Below are 8,132 nucleotides of genomic sequence, written 5' to 3'. Positions count from 1 at the left end.
TCAATGTATTCTTTCCACCTACCCGCTCTCTCCTCTGCATTTAACAATGGAATTCCTGTTGCACTCTTAATGTTACCAACCTTGCTTTTAATGTCACCGAAGGTAGTTTTGACTTTCCTATATGCTGAGCCTGTCCTTGTGATAATCATTTCTTTGTTGATTGTTTCACATTTTTCATGCAGCCATTTCGTCTTAGCTTCCCTGCACTTCCTATTTATATCTTTCTTCAGCAAAGTGTATTTCTCTATTCCTGAGTTTACCAGAAAATTTTTGTACTTCCACCTTTCATCAATCAACTTCAAGTATTTCTTCTGTTACCCATGGTTTCTTCGCAGTTATCTTCTTTGTACCTATGTTTTCCTTCCCAACTTCTGTGATGGCCCTTTTTAGAGATGTCTATTTCTCTTCAGCTGTATTGCCTTCTGAGTTATTCCTTATTTCTGTATCGACAGCCTTACACAACTTCAAACATATCTCATCATTCCTTGCCTTCTGAGTTATTCCTTATTTCTGTACCGATAGCCTTACACAACTTCAAGTGTATCTCATCATTCCTTAGTACTTCCGTATCACAATTCTTTGCCTATTGATTCTTCTTGACTAATCTCTTAAACTTTAGCCCACTCTTCCTCGCCACTATATTGTGATCTAAGCCTATATCAGATCATGGGTATGCCTTACAATCTTGTATCTGATTTTGGAATCTCTGTCTAACCATGATGTAATCTAACTGAAATCTTCCCATATCACCTGGCCTTATCCAAGTATACCACCTCCTCTTGTGATTCTTGAACAGAGTATCTGCTATTACTAGCTGAAATTTATTACCGAACTCAATTAATCTTTCTCCTCTCTCATTCCTTGTCCCAAGCCCATATTCTCCTGTAACCTTTTCTTCTACTCCTTCGCCTACAACTGCATTCCAGTCCCCCATGACTATTAGATTTTCATCTTCCTTTATATATTGTATTACCCTTTCAATATCCTCATATACTCTCTCTATCTCTTCATCTTCAGCCTCCGATGTCGGCACGTATACCTGAACTATTTTTTTCGGTGTTGGTTTGCTATTGATTCTGATAAGAACAACCCCATCACTGAACTGTTCACAGTAATGCACTCTCTGTCCTACCTTCCTACTCATAACAAATTCTACTCCCATTATACCATTTTCTGCTGCTGCTGCTAGCCTCATCTTCTTTCCATTTCACTTCACCGATCCCTACTATATCTAGATGGAGCCTTTGCATTTCCCTTTCCAGATTTTCTAGTTTCCCTACCACGTTCAATTTTCTGCCATTCCACACCCTGACTCATAGAATGTTATTCTTTCATTGATTCTTTAATCTTTTTCTCATGATCACCTCCCCCTTGGTATGAACCAGTTATGAGCTTATTCAAACCTTTAATTAATACACTTATATCATCAGCAAACAACACAACTTTTGAAAAGCCTTTTAAATATTTACACAGCCTTTTCCTTCTCATCCTGTCTGCTAAATCTTCCAACCTGGGATTCTGAGCACTTTTCCGTCCTAAACTTTACCAGTTCTTTTCCTTCACTCTTTCTTCCCTGTCAACCCTTATGCCAGAAGAAGGAGCTACTAACTTCAAAAGCTTACACATTTCTTTAAGGTCTGAATTTGTTTTCTCCTGCCACCACGTGGTGAGTATATTTTATCTACCCAATTATATTATATTTTCAAAAATGGATTATTTTTGTTGATATATTAGCTCTTTGAAATACTTTGGTAGACTATTTATGTAAATAAAGTACTTTTGATTTTCCACCCACTTCAAGTTTAGTTTAGCCACTGTTGTGCAGATTATAACTGATTTTATTGTTTCCTATAATGAAGGGGGGAAATTCCTGCCACAAATAAGTTGTCCTGTGCTTGCCATACAACACATGTAAGTTCACTATGTTTGCATTGTGATAAACAAACATTCCACTGATCTCCTAACTCGGTTCACAGTAACCTCACTGTCCATAAACTAGAGCAAAACGTATTATATGCAATAGAGCTTTGATCACAAGGATACTTGGGAGATGCCTACTGTAGACAGTCAGCAGATATGAAGGGTATATCGCACAAGTTTCTTAGACAATATGTAGCTGGCAGTGTTAGCTGGGAACAACATGTCCTCCAACCCAAGAAAATATTGTCCTCCACTATTTTTGTTATGACAGTCTCTCATATTGGGGGACATCAATGCCAAAAAGTCCACTTACTTTGGTTACTACCACTCAATTGTGTGTTAGGGAATTATTTTCTGAAGCACTTTACCCACATCAAAGAAAAAGTGAATCCAAGTGATGTGCAAAATAGTTTACTACCAGTCTGCAAGATCCATTATGGCTACATGGTTGACAATTCTGTGCGTTACAAAACCAATTAAATGTACCACGAGAATAACAAAACAAGAAAGGCTGACCTCCACTGTGAATTCAACTACTTAATTCATTGTCAAATAACATTCAAGGTCTGCATAGTAACAGTGCATTGCTTAAAAATAAAATAACGCTGTACTTACTTGATAAAACTTTTCATTCATTCGGTGAATTTTTTGTCCACTACATATAGACTGTACAAAACATTCATGGTGCAAGTTTATTCTGGTAATTTGGTATAACACTCCACCATAAAACTATATGCAATGGAGATCTGAGTCCATCTAATTAATATTTTGGTCCTAATGGTGAAACTGAAGTGAAATTAATGTAATAGATTTTCAGCTACTTTAACTACCCTCCACAAAATAATTTAAAAAGAATTATAGGGTCAGGTCGAAAAAAATCTATTTTCGATAGATTAAGGTTTTATTTAAGTACTCTGAAAAGGATTTAGCTGAAACAAATTTTTTTCAAGCATTTAATGAGCATTTTCCTACCACGTGTGTTTATGTGCCACACCCACTTTTCTGTCATCCACTTTTCTGCATATATTTTAAATCTCTTTATCTCCTACATTGCACATTAAGGATTTCTTTTTTTTTTTAACTCCTGAGTCTGTTGGCTATCCTTGGAATGCAACGGTCGGTATTCTTATGTTTCTGCTGTTTGTAAACAACACACTTTCAATTAAAAGATGGAAAATTGTTGACCAGGCAAGGTCGGTTAACTAAAACTGAAATAGAAAACTTGCAGGTATACTAAGGGCAGGCAATTATGAGAAATAAAGAAAATCTGGGAGCAATGAAGAGAGATGTTTGGGCCATATTCTTCCATAAGTCCTCTATGTTGACAAGCCATCTCAAGGATTGTGTCCATCAGGAGAAAATTCGTGGTGCAAATACAATAGGGCTCAGGCAACTGGAGAATCTTATTCTCACTAGTTTTCTCTTCCTGCTGCTGTTATTACAGCAATTAAACCTATTTTCAGAGACTTGGCTCATCCTGACCTTCTAAGGAAATGTCTGCATGGGCAGACATGGAACCCAAATGAATGTTTCAACAGCATAATTTGGAACCGCCTTCCTAAAACTATATTTGTAGGCATGCATACAATGAAACTAGGAGTTCATGATGCTATTATTACATTCGATTGTGGTAATACTGGAAAGTGTTGGGTACTGGAAAAGCTGGGAATTAATCCTGGTGAAAAGATGATCACTGAGCTGTAACATTGCAATAAAATCAGGATAGTCAATGCCGACAGGTCTGCATCTAAAATGGCCAAGAATGCAAGACAAACATCCAGGATGGTAAAAAAGAAGCTGGAAGACCTGCTAGAGGCCAAAGAAGGGCCATCATATGCAGCAGGATAGTTTTAATTAACTGTAAGTAACAAATTTCAAAAGTTTTTTCTTTAAAGTCAATTTCCCACAAACTAAAATTTTCAGTACATATGCCCCATTATATCAGAAACTATAATAGATAATGAATGAAATTTTCAGAGTCTCTGCATAACATAAAAAGCCGCCTCTGGTACTACATTAATTAATATTCCCCCATTACAAAGTTCACAAAAAAATATTTTCTGCAGAGAAAATATATCATTTTTTTGTTAATAAATTTAAAAAAGAATTTCTTAAAAAGTATAAAATGGGTAAGTAGATTTTAGTACAGCTATTATCATCATGTAACATACAGTAAAAATATTAAGGTCCTGCATCAAATAGTTTTTTCAGAAATGGGTCAAATACTTGACTAAATTAACATGGGTAAGATAGGCACAGTGGGGTCCCCTTAAAGGTGTCCACTGTGACTGCACATACTTATTGTCAAAAAACCAAAAGGATGATATTCAATGAGCTAACATAAATAACCCGGAATCGGAATGAACACAAAAAGTGCTGCAGTGCAGTTGACAAAGTCGGGAATGGGTGGTGTGGTTCCCACTTATAATGTGGATAAGGCTATCCAATTACAATCCACTGAATTGACAAAGATTGTGAATGGCTAACTATGTGCTAAATATATATGGTGCTACGACTGCTGCTGTTTGCAGGAGCAATGCTGTATATTGTGAGCAACTCACCTCCTATATTCCCATCTAGATGGAGTAGTGCAATGCTTACTATGCAAAGCAGTGAACTACGTGCCACAGTGGTGACTTGACCATAGTATCACAACCTCCACTGCACGATACAGGACCAAGAATTGCAGCTCCGTACCAGACACGAAATTACAGTGCCACACAAATCAAGGCTCTTGGTCAGAAAATTTGCTCAGATTTGTCTGGTGGCAACAAACTGAAAATCAACCAGATTGGCCTCACACCTAACACCGAACTTATGGCGTGGCATGACACTTACATCTTCGTCTGATTATGAGTTGCACTCCAGCAACCCCATCATGACTGTCATCTATCTCCGTCTTCCTGTTCTCACTGCTTCAACTCCTTAGTACTCTCCAAAACCAAATGCTCAAGGTGCCACGTGGAGATCCTTAAAAAACTGAGTCCATCAGTGACAGGGTGAGCAGTTTTTTTTTTTTTCATTAACAGCAGGTTTTTTTAATACCTGTTACTGCTTCCCTCCAACAGACAAGCAGATCCTTTTTCACCAATCCTCTCTCTATTGTGGCATCCAACAGGCACTCTCTGGTACATGCCTCAACATCAGTCAGCTCGCCAATCAAAACATTCACCATTTGCATGGGAACATTGGTGTTGGACCCAACATGTCCCTCAAAATATGCAAATGCAGCAGTTCTTGGATCATTTGTGCAGTGGACGTCAAGCAATCCAACCCATTATAGTGAATTAAGCAAAATATTTTCTTTCGCAAGATTATACAGTGTTCTCAGGATGGCCCACAGAAAAGCACTGTCAGGGTTACCTGGAAAAACTTAGGTGCACTCTGGCCTTTGCAAGGCTCTGTGCCGACAAAACCTGGCAAATGAACCATAAAAAACTGTCCTTTGCATTCTCTAAATTTCCAGCAATAAAGTGGTTGTTCTACTACTTATGCCAGCAGCTGCCACTGCACCTAGCAGCAGCCTTAGCTGTCCATGTGGAAGACTTGCTTGAAAAATGAGCAAAATTCCACCTCAAAATACAACCAACACCATGCCTAACCAATATCAATCTTCCATACTGTTCACGGAATTGGCCATAACACAACACTAGTACCCAATCTGCATATGATCCTTAACTGTGATTAATTAGGTGAAAGAGAGGCGACCCATTTCACGAGTTCATGCATATATTTTTATTGTTTGTTTGTTATGGAATGTTACTCAACATGTGCTAATCCTTGTACGATGCCTTTTTTCACTTTGTTTCTGTTTTTGTTCTAGTTTTATTTTCTGTGGAACTGTATTCGGTAATTAATTGTACTTACTTTCATTACATGATCTACATCTCTCTCTCTCTCTCTCTCTCTCTTTTAACACATTTCACAGCCTAATGTCTCACAAGCATAACAGGATTTAAGGAATACGTATATTTATAAAATAAACACAAATAAATACATAGCACCAATATTGTATCAATCTCTAACTTACTGTCAGATTTAATCATCCATCTTTACTTCCTTGAAAAATAAAAGTCAGAACAAGTAAGTTACATATTACTATAAACACCAGTTAACATACAGAGCACAGTAGTTCGACTGGCAGTAATTCTCTTAAGGTGCTGGTCATGTTCTTTCACACCATCCTACACACATCATAGCACATGATCCACAATGCAGACACTATCACCAGTAGCAGAAATGCTCGAGTGTGATTGTCAGATGAAGTACAAATCGGGAAACCTCCATTCTACAATTTTGGAACCAACTGGGCATTCCCACGTGTTGCACTCAACCCACAAGTTTGTGTCTGTTCCACATACCTGTGTGTGGACTGCATAATTTTGTTCAATAGGTATGGGTCTCATGACCATGTGTCGCAAAGTTGTACGGACAAAAACTATTTTTATTCTTGTGACAAGGTACAGTTTTATAGCAGATTCCTATTTTAAGTAATAGTTGTGTAATATTGCTGTTTTCTCCTCTCTCACATCTCCCCCTTCAGCTTTGCCTGACTGAATGAGAATAGTGGATAAAGTATCAACCCAAATATTTTTCCTCACCTTCCTATTGAGTAGTATTGTACTCTACCAAAATCAGACAAATGGTAGGATTAACGATAGTTATGGTACAATTGGTATGGAAAGAAAATGAATGTGTTAGTGAGAAAATGGGAGCCAATGACCTCTCTTTGTTTAGCTCATAATTAAAACTGCACATTATTCAGTTTGGTCCACTGTGTATCTTATATCCATACAGAATATAAATTGAATTTTGTAAGTAATAAAAATTAGTTGACTGCACGACTTCACTGATATGTAAAGCAATTACTTTTGATGCGTGAACAGTTGACATACACAAACAAACAAAATATATATAGCTACGGTTATTTTATGCCCTGTAGAATGGTCTTCATCATGATCAAAGGCAAGAGTTTCCTGTTATTATTGATTAATGTGAAAGTTGTTTGCAAATAACAGAAACATGTTTTTATATAAGTCCTACAAAGAGTAGAAGTGATGTTTGATAATTTTCGTTTTGTGGATTTTTTCTGCTTTACCTTTTTGTTGAAGAAACTGAGTTTTCTAGTGCTGCATGATAAATCTGTATTGTCCTCTTTATTTCTACTATGACATTAAAATGTTTCATGTTACAAGTCAACAGCTTTCTAATGAAACCTGAACTACACATAGAAAATTCCAGTTTTGCTATAAATACTGTTTATTCTTAAGTAAGAGATGTAAAACATAAATGTTCCATAGGTTACCCAGACATTTATATATCCTGCCAGTTTTTAGGGAGTTCACCACATCCACGTTTTACAGGTACGTATTATGACACTGACTCCATATGTAAAGAAAGTGATTATTACAAGGTAATGCCCAGTATGTATACAACACACCTAATGAACAGGTAACATGGGTACAATCGTAACTGATCAAAGCTAGGGAACTACTGTAGCTTATGCTTGTTTACAGTAGTCTATGATAGAAGCAGTTTTACAATTCTACAGTTTAAGAAATATTTCAAATTGAAAAAGCAAACACACAAGCACACCAGACAAAAATTGGCCACCTCCACAACACATCACACTAATACTGAGTAACACCATTCCTAGCCTTGGTAATAATCCATGTTTGGAGAGGAAGAGTTCTTGAGCTGTGCCATATCCAGCTGAAGATACTCTTCCACAATTAGATCCAATATAGCTAGCAAATTGCCAAAATACATTCCACCTGTTGTTCCAAACACTCTACAATATTAAAATTTGGAGATTTAGTAGGCCAGCCATGGTCTGTCCAAGTGTTCATCAAACTGGGAATGTAAGCATGCAGTACTGTTAACGAGGCCTATGCCATCTTGCAAGACGGGAGAGTCCACAGTATAATCTTCACAAATATGATGAAAGAGGTGACATTTTATTGCCAAGTTGTCAAAGTAAACATCCCAGTATACGTTCATGGTAACCTGAATGATTGGGTCCATGGGTCTGACCCACAGTACACAAAATGTAACAGAGTACCTCTTGCCCGAGCTATACTCTACCTACATTGCCTATCGAGTCATCATTTGTACAGGGAGAGGGGACCACACTATCCACCTCCAGCATGCCACCGTCCAGTTTCTGTATTGTTTAGCCTAATGAAGACATGCAGCTATATGCACGGCTGTCA

Source organism: Schistocerca cancellata, chromosome 9 (assembly GCF_023864275.1).
Source record: "Schistocerca cancellata isolate TAMUIC-IGC-003103 chromosome 9, iqSchCanc2.1, whole genome shotgun sequence".
Taxonomy (NCBI): domain Eukaryota; kingdom Metazoa; phylum Arthropoda; class Insecta; order Orthoptera; family Acrididae; genus Schistocerca; species Schistocerca cancellata.
Note: the sequence above shows the minus strand (reverse complement) of the source record.